The following is a 20,533-nucleotide window of genomic DNA, read 5'->3' as shown; positions in this document are numbered from 1 at the left end:
GCTAGGATCACAGGCGTGAGCCACAGCGCCTGGCCTTCTTTCCTGTCTTGAAGAGCTCTCTGATGTTTATACAGCAGCAGAACTAAGTATAACTAAAGTTGCATGATCTCCAGAGTGGACTTTACATAAATTCGATGGTTCTGTTGGGCTTTCTCTTTACTTTGGGATCTGTCAAACCCGGCCACCATGCAGGGGTGGGGAGTGGGAGTCACAAGCCTTCCCTGCCCGACCCTGTCGTACCTGCACCCAGGGCTGTGCCTGTGAATGGCGCCGCCTTCCTGGTTCGGGGGGGGGAGGGGATGACATGAACACGAGTCTGCCTGTGTCAGGCTCTTTCCTCGTAACACAGAACGACACCTGACACTGACCGAGCTCACTTGGAGGTCGGCGCTGGGCTAAACCCTTCACACGCACGAGCGTCGTCTTCCTTCACCTTCCAGCAGGTGTGAGAGGCGGGTGTTGTGGCTTGCTCCACTCTGCAGAGGACAGAAGTAAGCCAATGTCACCATAGTTAGTTCACAGAATGACCCCAAGGCCCCAGAATGGGGGCGGCAGGGGTGGAGCTGAGCCCGGTGACGCCAGAGTCCTGCTAACACCGTCCGTCCCCAGGATGCACATGCCACCCGCCAGCCTTCACAGCAACGCTGCAAGGCAAGCACTATTCTCCCCATTTTACACAGGAGGAATGTGGGGCTCAAAGTGGCAGTTAAATGACCTGCCCAGACCTCATAGCCAGGAGGTGGCACGGGTGGGACAAGCCCACAGGCCTCCCAACTCCAAGAGAATTCTGTCCTCGGAAAGAATGAGAGGCTTTAGGGAGGTGGAACAAGGAATTTTTTATCCTCCTATTGGACTGGGAGCCTCTTAAGGTCAGGGACTGTGTCCGATTCAGCACCCCCTCCCCGGGACCCCCAACTGGCCCCACACAGGATGTCATGAGGCCCTGTATGCTGGGAGGACCCCGATGCCTGGGTAGGCAGACCACGGTATCCCGCCCAAGGAGGAGAGACGGGGAGCAGTCCCGTCCAGGCTGGGGGTCTGGGGAACCGAATGAGACCACAGGCACAGACCGGGGGTCCAGGCGGCCTGGCTGCAGAAGGGAAGCCCTGTGCAATGGACGGCAGGGACGGGCCGCAGCCCTCGGAGCAGGGCACGGCTGGCGGTTGGGAGGAGCCCTCCTCAGGCCTCAGCGTGGCCGCTCCCAGGCAGGCTGGTGGCTGCTGCCTCATTCACAGGGCCCCTCCGCATGTCCTTTCTGGCCCCCCTTCACAGGCCCTGTAGGAAGCCTGGGGACACAGACTCGCTGGGGGCGTCTCGCTCTCATGGAAGAGCTAGCCAGCAAGAAAGCAAACACGACAGATAAGGGAGCTTGTGCAGTCCAGAGGGGGACGCCAGCGGGCAGTGTGGCCGAGGACACGGGGTGGCCAGGGGAAGGCTCCCCCCGTCTGAGCGGGAAGCAGGAGCAGGAAGGGAGCCCATGAGAAGCTCTGGGCAGAGGCCACTTTGGGCGGTGAGAACCGCAAGTGCAAAGGCCCCGGGGTGTGAAAAGCACCACGGAACCTGTAGGAGGCCAAGGCGGCCAAAGCACAGAGAGAAAGAGGGACCATGGCAAGAGATGGGCATTTGTCAGGACTAGGACGGCAGGGGGAAGAGAGCCCCTGCGTGTCCTAGATTCCAGCCTCTGCCCCATGGCAGCATCGCCATGGCACTGGGCCTCCTTCCCACAGTGGTAGGGGTGGCTTCCCGGGGTCCTCACTTTCCTCCCCCTGGACTCCTATCCCCCACCATTCCCGTCACCCTCTGGATTCCAGGAGCCGCCAGTGGTGTCTTCCCCGTTGGGGGTTCCCAAAAAGCCTCAGAACTCCCATTGCAGTCCTGGGACACAGGGGCTGGCGTCGGGGAAGGAAATTCTCACACAACTCTGTCCCAGGAGTTTGCTCGCGTTCCCAGGCTGACAACTGGCAACCCTCAGGACTCTGTCCCCCCACCCCCTCCCCCTCCTCTTCCTCCTCCTCCTCCTTGCCTGGCCTCCCTCTCGCCCCTGCCCCCCTTCTCGGGCTTAATGACTTCCACATGGGCCTCTGGCAGCTGGAGCCAAGCCTCCCAGCATTGTCTGAAATCTCCAAATTTAGAAGAAATATGAAAATTGTCAACCACTCCTTCCTTAGGGGGTAAAAGCAACATTCGGCACGAGGGCAGGTCAAGGCGCGGCCGTCACGTGGTGGGCGCCCAGGCCAATGGGGGCCCTGGGAGGACGCGGCACCCGCCTCGGCCCGGCACCGGGCTCGCCCTTCAGCTCATATAAGGTAAAAGGCAGAGCGGCCTCTGTGGCCGGGGAGCCGCGGGCAAGGGGCTGAGGGGAGGGGGGCCCAGTGCCAGCCACTTAAAACTGCCCCCGTGGCAGTGAGGGGCACCAGAGGCCGGGTCAAGTTAGTTGAGAAGCAGTGACACCCCCAACCACTCCCCAGACATGCTGGCCCCCATTTCCTGGCCCCAAGGAGCCACACCTGGACCCGGCCCCAGGAAAGGTAAGCGCCCGCTGCAGACCTGGGATCCGTGAGTGGGGGCCTCTGCGGCCCCTCCCCGGCGGGGGGCTGCGTCTGGGGGTCTTGTCCTTGCTCTCTTCCTAACTGGCTCTGTGCCCTTCGCCTCTCTGGGTCTCAGTTTCCCCATCTGTGCAAGGGCTGGATGCGATGATCTCTAAGCGTCCACCCAGCCCTGACCCCCGTTGGCTTATGGCACTCCTTGCTGCTGTGGTGACATGGGGGGACGCAGGGGCAGAGGGAGTGGACAGAACTCATGTCCTGCCGGCCCAAGCTTCTGCACCATGCCCGAGTCGGGGCCAGTCTACCTGGCTCCCATGCAGACGGGGCTTCTTGTGGTCTGAGGGTTTGATTTCGCAGCTCCAAGAGCCTGGGGCTCCTGGCAAGGAAAGCTGTTTTCAAATAATGGTTTCAAGAAACAAAGCTGGGGGAGAAGCAATGCGAGCTCAGGCTTTGGCAGGCGGGAGAGAGCAGGGAAGGCCGGGTGCTGGCTGTGCCTGGAGCAGAGGGAAGCGATGCTGGCGGAGTTGGGGGACCCCGGTTCTAGTCCCAGCTCTGCTCTCCATGCCTGGCCATGTGGCCTTGGGCAGGCACCCTCCTCTCTCGGGCCACAGTTTCCCCATCTGTATGAAGAGGCCCTGGACAAAACAGCATGTGGCTTCTGAGTTGTTTGCACCCAAGGGGCAGCTGGTGTTAAGACGTTTCTCTAAAGCCCAACAGGTGAAGCCCATGGGAGCTTTTGGAGGGAGAGCCTGAAGCGATGGGAGTAGCTGGAGGGTCTGTGACGGCGGGCTTGGCCAGGGGTGTGCCCTGCGGCCTCGGGTGAGCTTGGCCCTGACAACCCAGCCCCTGCTGAAAAGGGGGCTGATCTCTGGACTCAGTGACACAGGAGTACAGGACATCGGAGCGGGATAGGGACAGGAAAGATGGCAGAGGGCTTCAGGAATGTGAAGTGGTGGGGCCAGGGGACCCAGAGGAAGGCAGGAGACTCGTGATGGGCACTGTGGGAGGCAGGGCTGGGTAGGGGCAGGGGCTTAGGATTGGAACTCAAGGACACACAGGCAGCATCCGGTCAGGCTCCTCTGAACTCACTCTCGCAACACCCAGGGCCCAGAATGGAACACAGTCCTCCAGCGCCAGCCTGCCCAGCACCCTGACCTTCCCTTTTCTGGCCACAGAAGCCCCAAGGCCATAGTGGTTGAGAACAGGTGCAGAATCCTACTGCCTGGGTCCAATTCTGCCTTGTTTACTTACTGAACAAGTGACTCTAGGAAAGTCACCTGCCATCTTTGAACCTCGGCTTCCTCCTCTGTCAAATGGGTACAGTTCTGACCTCACAGGGTTGTCATAAGAAGTGAGGGACAGATGCACAAAAGAGCAGGAGAAATGGGGCTGGTACAACGTTGCAGTTGGACCCCGCACCTCTTATAGGGCAAGACGACCTTGGGGAGAAGTGGGAATAAGACCCAGCCAGGGAACACCCAGAGTTGTTGAAGAGACGACAGGCTCTGGAAGGAGGCAGGAAGAATCCAGAAGTCAGAGGTTAAGAGGTACAGAAGAGATATCAGCTTGAGATGCCTGAAGGACTAGGCGGTGTCTCCCCTCCTGCCCTTATAGGGCCTCGTGTGGGCAGCATGTCTCCGCAGTATGGCGTCTGAACACTCATCCGCTGCCTGGGAATCTGCATGACAAGCTCCCCGGGAATTCTCATGCACATGGAAGTTGGGGGAATGCTGGGCTGTAGAGCAGGCTGGGACCCTCACAAACAACCCAGGCAACTAAAGCCACAGAAGGAAAGCACTGCTCTGGGTTACTCAGCAAGCTGATGGCAGAGCTGGAACAAAACCTGCTTCTCTGCCCAGCCAGGGGCTCAGCTGGCGGTGCAAACAAGGAGAATTGGATTGCTCTCGTGGGTGGAGTGCTTACAAGGTCCAGGCACTCCTAAGGTCTTTACATGAACTAATTCATTTAATCCTTACAGTAAGGAAAGTGCCATTATCATCCCCATTGCGCAGATGAGGTACCTGAGGCCCAGAGAGGTTAAGTGGCTTGCCTCAGGTCACACAGCTCGTGAATTGTTAAGCCTGAACACTGCATGTGTGCTAACTGCCCCAGGCTGCTGTGTCCCCCAGAAGCCTCACACCCCCTGCCCTGCCCCTCGGTCACCCTGGAACTGTCTGGGGAGCCTCCAGTGTACCTCGTGGAAGGGAGCCAAGTATGTGTAGAGGAATCTCCAGGAGTCAGACATGGGGCTGAGTCGCTCGCTTTACCCTTTAATCCTCCCAGGATTGCTGGGAGGCAGGAATCGGCATCAGTGCATCACCTCGGTTGGTAGAGAAGGCGGCCACCGCAGCTCACCCGAGGTCATGCAACCAGCAACTAGCAAAGGGGGTTTGAGCCCAGTCTGTGCAAGTCCAGACTGCATGCCCTCGGCCTGCCACCACCCTCAAGGGCAGGGATGGGGACCCCTCTGCAGAGGCGGCTGAGGCAGAGAGGGAGGCCATGTCTAAGCCTAAGCACCAGTCTTCCACTATCACTGCCCCAGAGCAGACAGGAGTTTGTTTGTCACTGGTCCCTTGGGGCCACACTGCAGCTCTTTGGGCAAAACCAGCCCCTTCCAACACCGGCGAGTTCTGGGAAAGAGCCGACACATACAGCCCTGAGGAGTAGAAAGTTCCAACCCCTGTGCCACCACTGCCCCGTGTGGCCGTGTGATTCCCTGTCTGAGCCCGAGGGGCGCAGGGAGGTGACCGCTGAGGCCCTCCCTGCTGGGCTGTGCCTGGGCCCTGCCTGCTCCCGCGATCTCCCAACTACACAGCAGCTGGGGCTTAGGGCCGTAGAGGGTGCAAAGAACCGTGGCAAAGGCTGTTTCAGATTGTTGTCGTTAAGACCACTTTTGTCCACATCTCCAGATAACCCAGAAGCCAGAGTTTCTCTGGGGCATAAACCTAGAGGGGGGTTGCTGGGGCCTGGGCCACAGACCTGTCAACCGTACAGGAGAGCCCACGTTATTTTCCAAAGTGGCTGAACCAAGTTACGCTCCCACCAGCAGTGTATGAGCATCTCCCACTCCTTAACCACACTTGAAACGATCAGATTTCTTGAAGCATATATATGTGCTACACCCTCTATTTTGAATATCAAATTTGTATAATAAAAAACGTAAGGAAGAAATGGAAATAAAAATGCATGGATGTGTCTGCAGGATGCTACATTCCTGTCCACGTGGGTATCTAGAAATCCGCCTACATAGGCCAAGTTGCAGGGCATCCTAGTCGCAGACACGGAAGGCCTTGAGTGGGAGTGGGCACTGCTCATGCAGCCCTCCCCTAGCCCGGCAGCCTGCAGTGGCCGTGGTCCAGTGAGAGGTCACCCGGGGGATGAGCTGCAGGAATTTGGGGGAAAGAGCCCACGGTGGCTGCCGCCTGCTAACGCCTCAGTCTAGACAGGCCCCACAGGGCTTCACCACACATTGCGAGAGTGGTGGCCAGCCCCCTCCCCGCTTGCAAAAGAGGCTGTTGGCAGCCCTGCTTCACCACCAGAAACCTTTTCTCCAATTCAAAACATGCCTTAAGGCACGGTATGAACTACCCGCTCTCGTGGCCCACGAGGCTGGCTCATTCAGACCCCTTTTCGTTTGGATGAGGAAACTGAGGCTGACTCCGAAGACAGGGGGCTTTCAGATGTGGAGGGGATCCCTGTGCCCAGGTGAAGAGGCGACCAGGTGGCTCAGGGGCAGTAGGCTGGCAGTTCAAGGTGCCAAATGGGAGCCAGGCTGCCTGGGTTCAAATCCTGGGTCTGCCTTGTAGCAACAGCGGGACCTTAGGCAACCAACTCAGGCATTCTGGGGTACAGTGGCCTCATCTGTAAAATGGGCATGATAAGAGTACTGTTTCATTAGGTTACTGAGTTGTCTAGATTAACTCATTAAGTGGGGTAAAATTCATGAAGCCCTTAACACAGTGACTGATACATAGTAGGTACTCAGTAAGAAATAACTGCTAAGATATGGTTTATGGAAGGCAACTTCTCCGTGGGGAGGAGATGCTCGACTGGGCTTCAACTTTTCTTTGGACCTTGGGGGATAAACTGCACTGTTCCTTCAGAGATGACACTTGCAGCGGGGTGTGGCGATGTGCACCTGTAGTCCCAGCTACTCGGGAGGCTTGGGAGGATTGCTTGAGTCCAGGAGTTCAAGGCTGCCGTGGAGCTAGGATCGCTCCAGGCTGGGTAACAGAGACTCCGTCTCAAAATAAATAAAAAAATAAATAACACTTGCCGTATATCAAGTCCTCCCAAGTGCCCAGCCCTTTGCCCAGCACTCGGAGGTACCACCTCTGGGCATGAGAGAGGCTCAGAGAGGCTTAGTCAATTGCCCAAAGTCACACAGCTTGTAAGTGGCCAAGCTGGGATTCAAACCCAGGTCTGGCTGACTCTAGAATCACGTGCTTAACTGTCATACTCGAGAAATACCCCAATAGTCCTGTGAACCAAAACTAGCTCTGATTCTGACTTGCCTAGTAGGACCCTGGCAATGGAGAAAGAAGGGCCATTGGAAGCCTGAAGCCCCCTTTTAGATTAGGAATTATTATGATAAGGGAAGAAACAGACTCCCCCTACCCCCACCCCTTCTCAGGGGCAAAAATTCAGACCCAGCAAAACAATCCTTCTCGTCAGTGAGTACCCCTTAGGGTGGGCTGAGTGCCTTGGGGGCCTCATCAGTCTTGGTGTGCCCCTTGCCCTGCACAGCCCACCTGAGATTTGAGGAAGGGGCAGTCAGATAGGCCCCAGGGGAAGCAACTCCACCCTGGCTCCTCCCCAAGAGCCCCTCCTTAAAGACCCCTCCTCCCACCCAAGCTGTGCTTTGGGGGAGATAGGAAAGCTCCGAACTGCTAATCCGCTACTAGCTTCCACCCCACTCTCTCCTCCTTTTCTTCCTCCTCCAGGGAAGCAGGGGTGGGGTGAAGTGTCCAGAGGGAGGCTGCCTGCTGGCCTGGGAATGGCATCCATAGTGGCCTTGACACCACCCCTGGCTGAGCTGTGGTGCTCGGGGGCCCCTGGGTCAGTCTGCCAGCCCTCAGGCATGTGACCCAACGACCCTGTGGAGTCTGAGGGAATCGGTGGGATGAGTGGAACGAGATGGGGAGAAAGAGAGAGAGTCAGGCCAGCACACTTGGGTAAGTGCCCCCGCTCCTCTGGGCCCTTCAGGCCGTGATGTTCCACGGTTTGGGATAAAAGGGGGACAGTTAATCCCACGTGTGACAGTGGACACCCAGACTCTCAGAGAGGGAAGCCCTGTGGAGCAGGGGCACTCTCTGCGGAGACAGGGAAGCAGCAGGCGTTGCAGGTGGAGAGCTCTATGTGCCCAGGTGCACGGAGGCAGGACTGCAAAGGCACGGTCAGAACAGCAGAGGAGCCTGTTTGGCTGGAACCGAGAGCTGGTCCACAAGCTCGGTGAGATTGGAGGCTGGCACAGCAGGGAAGGCCTGGATTGTGCAGTGGCTTTGCAACCAGAAACCAAAGCCTCAGAAGTTGGAGAAAGTCCTCCTTGGCATCTGTCTGTCCCTAGGAGGGACTGTTTGTCCCCTTCCTCAAAATACCATCAGGCCAAGAGCCCCTGTGCAGGGGGGAGACCTGGGAGTCCGGACATTAGGGAACTCCCAGATGTCAGGTGCAGGGATAGACACCTCGTGTGGCATTAGGAGGGGTAGGGAGCCCAAGGGATGCAGTCACATTGTCACTCAAGAGTTTTCTGGGGAACATGGACTTGTTCTGTGCAGCTCCAGAGGACAGGGCATGAAGCCCCAGAGAGGCAGATGGCCGCGGGATATTAGGAAGGAGTCTCCAATAATCTGTCCAAAGAGGGATGAGGTGATTGAGAAGTACAGATGGTCCCGGGCTTAGGATTTTCGACTTTACGAGGGTACAAAAGCTATAAGCATTGAGTACACTTCTCAGCTTATGAGGGGCTACAATGGGGTTATGATGGGGTACGGGGTTATATCCGGATAAAACCATCATAAATTGAATGGTATTTTCAACTTATGATGAGTTTATCCGGAAGTAGATGTTTTCAACTTAATGATGGATTTATCCAGAAGTAACCCCATCATAAGTCAAGGAATAGCTGTAGTGAGCCCCCCGTCACCTGAAGTAGGCGAGCTCAGCAGGGACATAAAGAGGAGTCAAGTATCAGAGGAGGTTGGGCATTATGGCCTTTCCCACCACCAGCCTGGGACTCGACGTGCCAGTCTAGCTGCCTTGGGACAAGCATGGACTGAGCCTCCCTGCTGCCTGCAGGTCAGATTCCCAGCCAGACGTGACATCAGTCCTGCCCTGACTTTGCACAAGGGCCTCTTGGGACCCCCTACCTCCCACTTCCTTCCACCCCACTGCTGCCTTCTGCCTTCCCAGGGGATGCCAGGCCTGACCAGAGAGACTTGGAGCCTGGTTGTTCCCCAGGGAACATTCTGCCTGTGGCCTTCCGCCCGGCAGGAAGGAGACAAAGGGGCCAGGGTCCCTGGGAGCCCTGTTCACACGCTCCAGAGAGTCTACGTGGAAATTCCAGGAGGGTCACAGGGAAGCTTCTAATTTAGGACCATGATGCTTTATTTTTTTCCTTTTTTTTTTTCTTCTGTTCCATCCTTTCCCCCAGTAGTGGGCAGGGGTGTCACAGGAGGCTGGAAAAGGAAAGTGAACCTCCTCTTGGGCTGAGTCACAGAAAGAGTGTGGGGAAACTGGGGGTGCAGGGCAGACTGGGAGGGGGCACCAGCCAGGGCCGGGAGGCGGGGAGACAGCCATGTGGGAAAGGGCGGAGAGAAGGGAGAGGCCGGGGAAACAGGCCTGTGAAGGTCCTGCGGCAGTGGCCGTGAACGCTGACCAGGCCAACAGGCATCCCTAGGCGCTAGGGACCTGAGCTGCCTGAGCCCAGGTTCAAGCTGGAGTCACAGAGTCAGCCCAAGCTTTCCTAGATAGAGACAGAAAGGCCTCAAGATGGGGCTCTCAGGACCTTGGGCAATGGGTGCCCGCCTCACTCTGACTGCAAACCTGCCCGATATTACCATATCTGTCTCATTTGCCCTGGGGACCTTGATAGGTAAACTCCTAAACTCCAAGCATCATAGTCCTTTTAGAGCTGAAAGGACCTTAAAGGCATCAGGGCCTAGCTCCTCAAGTTACAGATGTGGAAATAGAGGCCCAGTGACAGGGAGAGATGTGCCCAAGGTCTCACTGGCAGAGTGGCTGCATCCTTTGCCTCTTCCCTGCCTCCTGGCCAAAGACGGAGACCTCAGTATGCCCCTCACAGCCAAGGGCAGGGGACAGAGGAGAGGCGAATGCCCAGCCAGGACATAACTGTCTCCAAGAGGTAGTTAGAAGATGACAGCCCATCTTGAGTTCTGGCTGCTGTGCACAGGAAGTCCCTTTACATGGCCACGGATGGTCCCCAAAGCTGTCAGCAGCTGCAGCTGGGAGACCTCCTGCAAAAGAAAGAGCCCAAGGCTGGGAAGGGAAGCCCTTGGTTCTATTCCTGGCTCTGCCCCAACTCTTCATATGACCTTGAGCATGACCTTGAGCATGAAGCCCCCTCTGGCCTCAGTGTGTCCAGTGAGGGACTAGACCCAACCAGCTGGACGGCAGGGGGTTCCATGCATAATCTGCCGCCCCCCATCGGTCTTGGTCCGTCTCAGATTTCCCTGCCCAGCTCCACGCAGAAAGTGAGCCAGGCACAGGAGGAAAGCAGCCGCCCACGGGTCCCCTCCATCTGGCAGCAGCATCTTCTATGCCCACGCTTTGCTTTCTAGCTTTGAGATTCCCAGAGAGACAAGAAGCTGGGAAGGCCCTTAAGATCACCCCTGTGCGGGAAGCTGAGACCAGAGAGGGTCAGCTGATTGCTCAGGGTCACACATCAAACCGGGAGTGGGCCGTGGGCCTCCTGCCTCCCGGGCCAGTGCTCTTCCCACTGACCACGCCGCCCTCTAGAACAACGGGCACCTGGGTGTCCTTGTGTGGCCCTGGGCATCGGTTTAGCTTGATGGTTTAAACCCCTACTTGCAGTCTCTCCCCCTGTCCGGGACTCAGTTTCTTCTTCTATAAAACAGAGAGATGGTTGGGTCAGAGCCCTTCCGCCCTAACACCAGGGACCCACCAAGACCCTGGGGCTTCCCTGTGTGGCCCCTGCAGACACCTACCTCAGCCCTTTCTTCCCAGAAGGTGGGGCTGCCCGGGCCAGGAAATCCCAGCAAGTCACCCCCGCCTTGGGCCCTGTTCCACCCCGGACCCCAGCGCTGGGCTTCATCCAGAATGACAGGCTCCCACCCAGCTCCCCCTCTGAGGATCTGGATTTTTTCTTACCATAAAAGGACAAGCGTGCCTCTCTGGGCCCCTGCTGCCAGCCCTGCTGGGGAAAGGGCTGAGATATTTTTAGAAAACTCAAGGGTTTGCTCCTGAACTCAAGATGGAGCTTCTCTGCACCCGCACCCTGGAAGCCCCCTCCCCATCTTCCTTCCCCCTCCTTTCCCATAGCCCTCCGCCTTCCCGTGCTTCCTCTCCGTCTGCTGCTAAGCTGCTCATCAGTCCCTCTTCCCTGCTTCTCCCCCTCTCCTCCCACCTCACATCTCTTGCCTATTCCTTCCCCCTCACTTCTCGCTTCTCCCAGAATCTTTTCATAGTCAGCTTCCCTCCCCCACTTCCCTCCCTCAGATCTCGTTTCTGGTGGTTGGAGAAAGTAACACATCTGCACCCCCACCCCTTCTTAAACTATTTACAACATAAATTCCAAACATCCGCCATCTGGTTCTAGGAAGGGCCAAAAGATATTTGGAGAAGGAAGTCATGGTTATTCCATCTTCAAAGCCAAAGGAACTTAAAGGTTCTCTTCGTTCCCACTTTCCTCTGGGGGCCCTGCGTTGCTCTCTGGCCGACTGTGATCCCTCAGTGAGCAGAAGAGGTCAGGATGTCTGCTGGGATGCCAGCTGGGCCTCTGACCGGCTGCATCACTTTGAGTTTGTTGCTTCTCCTCTCCACGTCTCAGTTTCCCCATCTGAACAATGGGTGCAAGACTAGGTGCTTCCAGCACTGATGTTCCAAGACTTCAAGTCCTGGCGCAGAAAATCCACCCAGGTCGTCACTGGGGCCTGCTTTGGGCTGAGCGATGAGGACTGGGGTGGGGCAGGGCAGTGGAGGCCATGGGGGAGCCCCATCCTCACCACTTGATGCACCAATTCCTCTCTTGCCCCATGGAGATCTGTGCAGACCATTCACCTTCCTTCACACTCACACTCCCACCTGGGGACGGGGTGGGGTCAGACCTAGGAGGACCCTGGACACCACGGAGGCCAGTCTAGTCCACACCACATCATGCACATGGGGGCCCTTGAGGGCCAGAGAGGGGAAGACCCTTGTCCACAGTCACACAGCATGTGTACAGGAGACCTAGAGCCTAGCTGCTCTTCCCATCCAACACATTCCAAAAGAAACCAACATTGATATTACCCAGAAAGCGTTGCGCAGTCCCAGCAAAGGCCCTGCAACCCTGGAGGTCCCCGTTCTTTGCAAAGCAGACAGGACAGAAGGGAGAACGGACCCCATATGGTGTGTGCGGTTTTTTAACAAAGAGCACAAAAGGGAGAAATACCACGGGAAAGAGGCAAAACAACCAAAATGAGAAGCCCCCTTGCTTCTGGTGACACATGGCCTTGGCGGGACTCAGGGTCTCCACTTCTACTGAGAATGCTTTCTCCGTTCACGAGCCCTCTCCACGAGGACCAACACACACCTGGAAGACGCCATGAGATACTGATTCTGGTTGTCACCCCGTAAGAATGATGCCTGGATGAATAGTCTAGGCTTACAGGGGAGCTGGGAAAACACACGTCAGGCTGCCTGGAGCCTATCCTGACCCTGATGCTTACTAGCTATGTGACCTTGTGCGGGGACTGTGACCCCTGGGGCTTCTGTAAAGGGGGGATAAGAAAGGTACCTAGCTTATAAGTGGGGGTCAGATGAGAAGGCCGCTGTGGAATAAAGCACTGAGCCAGTGTGGGGTGCGTCGGTGCCCAAGGATACATTAGCTATTGATACGATGATGACATGTCCCAACCGGCCTGGTATGCAGTAAGACAGGTGACAGCTCTTTCCACTGTCCCTCTCTCCCGGTTCCTGCTCTCACTGGAAGGCCAGGTGATGGGGAGTCCTGGGACCCTGGTCTGCCCCCTGCCCCCCAGACCCCAGGCTATGGGAGGTGAGGCTTCAGATTCGAGGCCAGGCAGGTCTGGGCCCCTTTTCCTCCCCTCTCTTCCCTCTTCCCTGCCTTGCTCTTGTTTCCTCCTCAAACTGCGTTCCCAGGACTTGCTCGGAAGTCCCAGGAGGGACCTTCCCTGGGGAGGAAGTGGGGAGCGTGTGAGGCTGGTGAACTCAGCCGGGGTGTCACGGGGGCGGGAGGGCACTCTGGGAACAGAGGCCCGGGAAGCCGTGCAACAGAGGGGACATGGAAAGGACCCACACGGTGGCCCCCACAGCCTCCACATCTTCTCTGGATGCCTCTTTGGGCCTTTGCCCGTGTCCTCCTTGCTGCTGCTCTGCCTGCCATGGCTAATAATGGAATTTGCAGCCATTTATTGTGGGCTTACTATGTGCCTGGACATGTGCTTGCACTAGACATCTACCTCATTTGACCTGCAAACAAGCCTGTGAGGTCGGAAACAGGCTCAGAGAGGTGAAGACGCTGGCTGTAGATCACACAGCTAGCGAGTGCTAGAGGCAAGATTCAAAGCCAGGTCTGCAGGACTCCAGGGCCTGTGTCTTCTCTTCTTTCCAAGCACATGGCAGGAACCCCCGGGCCCTGGGACCCAAGGAGAGCAGAGGCTGTAATAAGTGCACGGGTGTAAGTGAGCTAAGGAAGGGGGTTGTAGGAGAAGAAGTCCCTCCAGAAAGAACCAGGGGTGAGCATGGGTTTGTGACTTGCTTGGAGCTCTGGCCTCAGCACTGACTCACAGTTGTGGCCCATTCCCAGCCCCTGTTTCCTGGAAATGAGCCAGGCCAGAGAGGACACGGGGGCTTTTGCAATAACCATGGTGATGTGAGCTTTGTCTCCGGGCATCCAGCTGCCCCTGCCCAGACTCTGGGGATAGCCAGACTGAGCATGAACAGCTTGGGTTCAAGTCTGCCTCTGACACGGCCAGCAGATGACCTGGGGCAAATTGCATATCCTCCTTGAATCTCAGCAAGGGAGAGAATTATTCCTACCTCTGGCATGTCTGTGAGTGTTCCTTGAGTTATGAGAGGGAGCGTTTTGCAGGCTGAAAGCCCTGTGCAGCTGGAAGAGGTCACAGGCATGCACTGGCTGTCCCTTTGGGCTTGGTCACCACATTAGCCCAGGTTTTGATCTAACCCTAAATGGCTCCTTTCTTGTCAGGCTGGAGGTTGGGGCCATTGGTCAGAGGTGCCTCTGGGAAATTCCTTCCAGACCAGTTCTGCTGATGGGGCCTGGACATGCGGGGACAGGAAGGTGCCTTCCTCCTTGGTGTTTCTCGGAAGGTCCCCTTAGAAAGCCGGGCAGGCAAAGTGGGATAATGGTGGCCTAGGGCCTGCCGGGAAGGTCATTTGGGGCCTGGAAGCTCTCGGTAGGTTCAGTCTGAGGTTGCTGAGCAGTCAGCAGTGGCCCAGGCCCATCTTCAGTCCCCGGCAGCCGGGTCAGAACCCCTCAAAGGCCAGGGCTGTGGCCGTAGGGCACCTCAGCATCGTCCTACAGGTGGTCCTTTGTTCCTTTCAGGCAAGGGCACTGGCTGGCAGGAGCCTTCCCTACCACCCTGATGGCAGAGAAGCAAGAACCCCAGTGAGGAAGCCTCCTGGGGACACAGGACAGCAAGCGGCAGCCCTGGAGACAGAACTGTGAGCACCTCCCCCCACCATCCCTTGCACCCACACACCGCTCCCCACCCCACCTGCAGGCAGCTCCTGGGGTAACCTGGGTCCCTCAGCTTAAACTCCCCACCCCAACTCTGAGAAGGACCAAGAAGCCAGGCCTTGGTCAAAGGAAGGCCCCGCTGACTGGCGGGAGTGCAGGCACTTCGGGCTGTGAGGTCTGGGTCGCAGGTGAGAAGCAGTGAAACCAAAGAAGAGAAACCCACCAGGAGCCAAGAACGCAGCCCACCCACCCTCCCTGCACACGCCAGTGGGCACCTGTGTGATGTGGTAAACAGGGAACTTGGGGGAAGTGTGGGGAATTGTAACCTTCCCTGGGAAGCTGTAGATAGGGCCAGCTCTAGAAGCAGGAAGACCTGGGCTTGTGTGACCTCAGACGAGTCACTCAGCCTCTGTGAGCCTGCTGGTCAGAGGGCTCTGGGAGGGTTGGTGACATCAGGCCTGTGTGCTGCACAGCACTTGGCACACAGTGAAGCTCAAGATAACAGGAGCAGTTTGTACCATTCATCACGTTCTCCCCACACTTGCCAACTTTCAAAGACACTTCCACGCTCACGGTGCCGCAGGCAGGGTGCAGTAGAGAAACTGAGGCCAGGGAGGTGAAGGAACTCCCTCAGAGTCACACAGTCAGTCGCAAAGGGGAATCTGGCACCAGGTCTCATGTGGATGGAAAAAGTGGAGGACGGTCTAGGGGTGAGCGGAGGGGAAGGGGAAGGAGGCAGGGCTCCAGGAAGGAGCTGACACTCAGGGATGTGGAACAGGGGCCAGGCCTGTCTTACGTAACGAGGCCCACCTGTCCGCCCCTGCACGCCCCACACATGTGTGCAAACGTGCACCTCGGCACAGCGCACACCCGGTCCTTGCTCGCTAGCAAATGAGCCGCGGAGACTGGGGCTAAACAAATTGGATTAGCAGGGCTGCAGGCACCTCCCGCCCCTGACTGTCCAGCTCCGACACTAAGCAGGCCTGCAGAGCTGCCAGCTGCGGTCTCTCGGCCACGCTGACAGTCGGTCCTCAGCCCCCTCACCCCGCCCGCGGGCCCCAGGAAGGGGGCTGGGGTCTGAAAGGATGCCACGATGATGGATGGGGTGAGGGAGGTTCAGCTAGCTTAAGAGCACACAGGATGTTAGTGCTTGTGTGAGGCACATTTCTGAGCCGTTCCCAGCAACCCCCGCCTCCCCTGGCGCCCTCCCCTCCTGCTGCCTCTCCATGGCCACTGCTGCCGGGCTGGGACTTGGGCCCAGCCTGAGGCTCCAACCAGAGCCCGGAGCCCAGCCCCCACCCTTCATCTCTCAGTCCCACAGCTGGGCCGAGCAGGGAGTGTCAGCTCAGGGGACATCAGCCTGGGGATGAGACACAGGTGGGCACGTTAGAGGGAAAAAGGAACTTCTGAACAGAAAGACAATGCCATCCTAAAGGTGGCGTCTCGGTGCTGCCCCACCCTTTGTTCTGTGTCATCCTCAGAACATGCCTGGGAGTTAGAGGATTGTGCCCAGGTGACAGATGCGACTACTGAGGCTTATTCATTCGATGATGCCGCAACACCACTTCCTGAGCCCTGAGCCTTTCTGTGCCTGGCCCTATGTGATGTGGTGGGGACCCCAAGGTGAATGACTTATAGCCCCTACTCCTTTGGGCCGGGTCATTGGGTACTGGGGCACCTTGGCCTTCCAGGGCAGCAGCTCCAGCCGAATCCCTTCCCCATAAGGCACGTGGAACTGATTGAGTATTACCCCCGCGAGGAGCTTTAGCAACCAGCCTGCCCAGAGCACAGGCCCTGGCGTCGGACGGCCCGAGCTCACACCCTGCCCTGTTCCCTTTCGCAAGACAGCTGTGGTCAGATTACGTAGCATCCCGAAGCCTGTTTTCCCTTCTGCAAAATGGCGATGCAAAAGTTCCCACCTCGTAGGGCTGACTGTGAGGATGAATTATTATTTTCCACACCCTCGTTTGACAGCGGGAGAAACAGAGACCCCAAGAGGGAAAGGCTTGGCCAGGGTCACACCGTAAGTGAGGAGCTAAGTTGGGACTCGGTGGACCCTCCTGTCTGGGTGCGCCTCTTCCCTCCCCATCCCTCATCTCAGTGCAAATCCCCCCCATGCAGCCCGGAGGCCAGGACAGGAGACCTGTGCCCTGCCCTGGTCGCTGGGTGGCCAGGGCGGCCCCCGGCCCTGTGAGTGTAGGTGGAGGGTGGGGGAGCGCAGCGGGCTCCCAGCCCAGGGCGGCCAGGCCATATAAGGAAGGAGCCCGGGGAGGCCTCCTGGCTCAGGCCTGGCGAGAAAACCCAGACAGCCACTGTTTATTTTCTCCTCCCCAGCCGCCCCAGAGCTTCCCGACAGAAGACAGAGGTTCCCCGCAGGCCAATGACATTTCCTGAAGACACAGGGAGCGCAGAGGCAGAAACGGTCTGTCTGCCGGGGAGCAGTCCCCAAGCTGCCCGCAGCCAGCACCGAGCCTCCAGGTAAGATTCAGAGACCACCTGGTTCAACTGCCTCCTCTTGCAGAAGAGGACACAGCTGCAGGGAGGAGAAAGCCTGGTGAGAAGTCGAGCCCGCGACTCCAGAGTGGCCTCCTTCGTCTCCTGACCCTAGAGCCCGAGTGTGGAAGAGGCTTTCTCGAGGTGAGTGGAGTAGGAGCACCATAGACCTCTCTCCTCAGGCAGGCCCTCATGTGAAGGGGACAGGGGTTGGGACGAGCATGTCTGCGTGCCCTGCAAGTATGCACCACTGAGAGGAAGAGTTCCTGGGCCCAGAATCCCAGGAGAAGTGCCACCCTCCTCCCAGCTCAGCACACTACCTCCTCCTCCAGGCAGCCTTCTCAGCTCCCCCCAAGGGTGGGAACCTCTTTGTCCTCTAGCATTAGGCTGTCCTTTCTTGGGCTGTCTCTTGTCCCACTTGGATCCACCCCGTGTCTACCCCATCAGGGGCATTTTCCTTCTGCCTCAGCCTGCCCGTGCTCTTCTAGGGCAAGGACAGCATCAGGTCCAGTCGGTCTCCCCTCGGCACATACGAGAGGCACTCGGCTTGCTGAACGAACAGGTGAAATGACTAGGCCTTGTCCCCAAACCGAAGGACCAGCAAGTTGATCAGGAGATGAGACACAGAGGTTAAAGTGAGGGTCCTGGGCTGGCTGCTCTGAGTTAGGAACCCAGCTCGGTTCCTAGCTCTGAGTGCTGGGAAAACTCCCTCTCCATGGATCTTTGGGGATGCACAAGGACCAGCGTGATTAAAACATAGCATAAGTCGCCATTCCCATTGCAGTCATCATCATTATGATTATTCTAGACACAAAAGGAACAGAACGAGGCAGCCTATAGCTAGGGGTGCACCAGACTCAAGGGCCACAGAAGAGGAGCAGGCGTATACCTTCCCCCGTCAAAGGCTGGATCTCAGCCATATCTCTGCATCAGTTTCCCCTGGAGAAGTGTGCCTCCCATCTAGTTCCTGCTTCTAAACCCAGGAGAGATGCTAACTTTGCTGCAATATTCTTAACCCATGGCACGAGATGGAAATGGCCCTTAACTCCCCTGGTTCCTGTTCTGTGGCCCTGGAACAGTCCCCTCTCCTTCCTGGTCCTCCATGTGGAAGCAATGACATTCCCCTGCCTGCCTCCCTAGCTGTCCTGAAGATTAAATGTGAGCAGACATTGTTTCCCAAACTCAGTCATTCAGATGCCCTCTTTTTTTATTTTTGCTGTATCTGCATATAATCATAATATTTTTAAATGTAAGATGAGTCCTTTCTAATACTTAAATAGAAATAGCTACTGTAAATGGGAAACTATAACATTGTCCATACTTAGGAGATAAAGGTAACAATAAATACACTAAAAATGAAACAACAGAGTTACACTTTAACCTCACACTGTGCCGTGCAAGGCCCCGGCTGGGTGATAAGCAGGAGCTAGAAAGGTGTCAGAGACAGAACGGCAGCGACCGGAGGCTTTCTTCCCCGGGCAGGCAGAAGGACTGACAGTAACTGACGGAGAACCACCCGAGACACTCTGTTCCCAGGTGAGTTAGGACTGAGGCCGTGAGCCCCTAAAATTCACTCACCCCACCTGCAGTGCTTGGGAAGCCAAAGGTAGCTTCGGTGGAAGGGCTTTGGAAACAGTCACACGCCACGTGAAGGCAGCGGACACTCCTTATCAGCTCAGCTCCCGGCAGCAACCACGTTTTCAGGATAAGCCTCCCTGGCTTCTTACTGAAGCCGCGTGTGAGCCAGGCTGAGAACTCTCTTTCCCTGGGCCCAGTGGAGAGTGGAGCAGGCAGGCTGTCTGTGACCCCCCAGGGAGTCCCAATGTTGGAGTCACTCCCTAGCCAAGCGCAGACTGAAGAGTCCCTGCAAGAGAATTCCAAGAGGGAGGCAGCTCTTTGGCTAAGGATGCCTCCTCAGGAAGGGGCTGTCCCCTTCTGCAGGCTGTCAGAACTGACCTCCCCTAAGTGACACACCAGAGGAAAACACTCTTTCCACTCTTCCAGGATTGGAGTGTGATTTCAGATTTCTGCCAGCCCTGAGGAAAGGCTGCCTGCCCCCTTCAGATACCCCTGAAAATATATGTCATGTGGCATCAAGGCCACCGCAGCGACCACTGAGCAAAGCGGGAAGGTCCTCTGAGGTTCCCTGAGACCTTGGAGGGGACAGGAGGAGTGGGGGAGGGCCTGTGCCTGCTCACCTGGAAGTTCCCACCCAAGCCAAGCCCAGAGAAGAAAGTGAATTATCTACAAGGTCATTCAGTCAGCCACCAGATGGCATTCCCTGGGGTCCATCATCACATACAAAGCCATCAGCAAGACCCAGCATCCCCCAAATTACCAAGACGAGGGCACTGTCCTCAGGGACCCGGAGATTTAGGCGGGTCAGACCCACACACAGATGATTCTGATGCTAGAGATAATGAGACCAGGGAAGTATGATTCAGCCACCCGACGGATGCTTATTTGTCATCTACACCAGCTGGCCCTGACTTCAGTGGTGAGTATGGTTGACAGGTCCCTTTCCTCATGGCTGGGCCATGCAGTCCACGAGTGGAGGTGTCATCAGTGACAACTACATCGCCAGTGTGGTAAAGGGTTAGAAAGAGGACACAGGATGAGTGAGAACACGGAGCAGGGTGCCCTGATGTCTGCAGAAATCAGAGAGGGCCTCCCAGACTGGTCACTTGAGCAGAGACGTAGAGGAGACTGAGCACTCGAAGAGGAGAGGGGCAGGGTGGTGGGGAGTGGCATAGCTCCTCGGGAGCCTGGGGTGGGTGGCGCAGGGCTCCCTGGAGGGATGGGGGGACATCTATGGGCCAGGACCCATAAGGAAGAGGCCTTGGGGTAGGGGGTAGGCCCCACAGGCCTCAGGCTTCTGAAAGGGCTTCAGAATTTAGCCTGAGGGCAACGGGCAGCCCTTTTGGGATTTTACACTGTGGAAAGATATGATCATACTTACATTTTAAAAAGTCACTCTGGGAGAACAGGTGGGAAGAGGGGAGGAGTGGAAGAAGGGAGCTAGGGACAATTGTTTGAAGATCTAAAAACATCAAGGAGCATGAATGGTGCTGTTTGGCTGGGATGCACCAGGCATGAAGGCAGGGCAGAGGTCAGCGAGGTGGGTCAACACTTTGGCTGATTCCGTTTATTGGAATGTCCAGAATAGGCAGCTCTGTGGAGACAGGAGGCGATCTGCCCAGGCTAGGGGTTGGCTAAGGATAGGGGGCTTCTTTTTTGCGGTGGTAAAATACTCTAAAATTAATTGTGGCAACAGTTGCACAACTTTGTGAATATATTAAAAACCGTTTGAGTGTTCGCATTAGATGGGTGGATTCTATCTAAGTCAAGCTGTTAAAAACAGAAAAGAAAGAAAAGAAGGACAAAGTTTGGTCCCAGAGCGCTCCAATGGCAGGCCACAGACAGGAGACGCAGCTGGGGGCAGTCACCACAGTCTCGGGAGGAGCTGGAGGGGCAGGGCCCAGGTCCCCTCTAACGCCCATCTCCTGCCAGGCCGGAGCTCGCCACCGGCCGCCAGAGCGGAGCCGCGCGGCGCCCTGTCTCCCAGCCTGAGGTGCAGTGCTGCATCTCTGGT

At 57.0% G+C, this 20,533-nt stretch overlaps 1 long non-coding RNA gene across 3 annotated transcripts; it reads left to right on the top strand.

Moving 5' to 3' along the window:
- Positions 1-2,365: 2,365 nt before the first annotated feature.
- Positions 2,366-18,374, top strand: LOC123638085. Of its 3 annotated transcripts, none has more exons than XR_006735162.1 (4): positions 2,366-2,528; positions 14,314-14,432; positions 16,783-16,870; positions 16,970-18,374. It is a non-coding gene; the product is annotated as an uncharacterized LOC123638085 (long non-coding RNA). The 3 variants fall into 3 exon arrangements; XR_006735163.1 differs by having other exon boundaries at positions 16,783-17,085; positions 17,430-18,374; XR_006735161.1 differs by having other exon boundaries at positions 16,783-18,374.
- The last annotated feature ends 2,159 nt before the right edge of the window (positions 18,375-20,533 follow it).

This window comes from Lemur catta, chromosome 5 (assembly GCF_020740605.2).
Source record: "Lemur catta isolate mLemCat1 chromosome 5, mLemCat1.pri, whole genome shotgun sequence".
Classification (NCBI taxonomy): domain Eukaryota; kingdom Metazoa; phylum Chordata; class Mammalia; order Primates; family Lemuridae; genus Lemur; species Lemur catta.
Note: the sequence above shows the minus strand (reverse complement) of the source record. Positions and strands in the feature narration are given on the sequence as shown.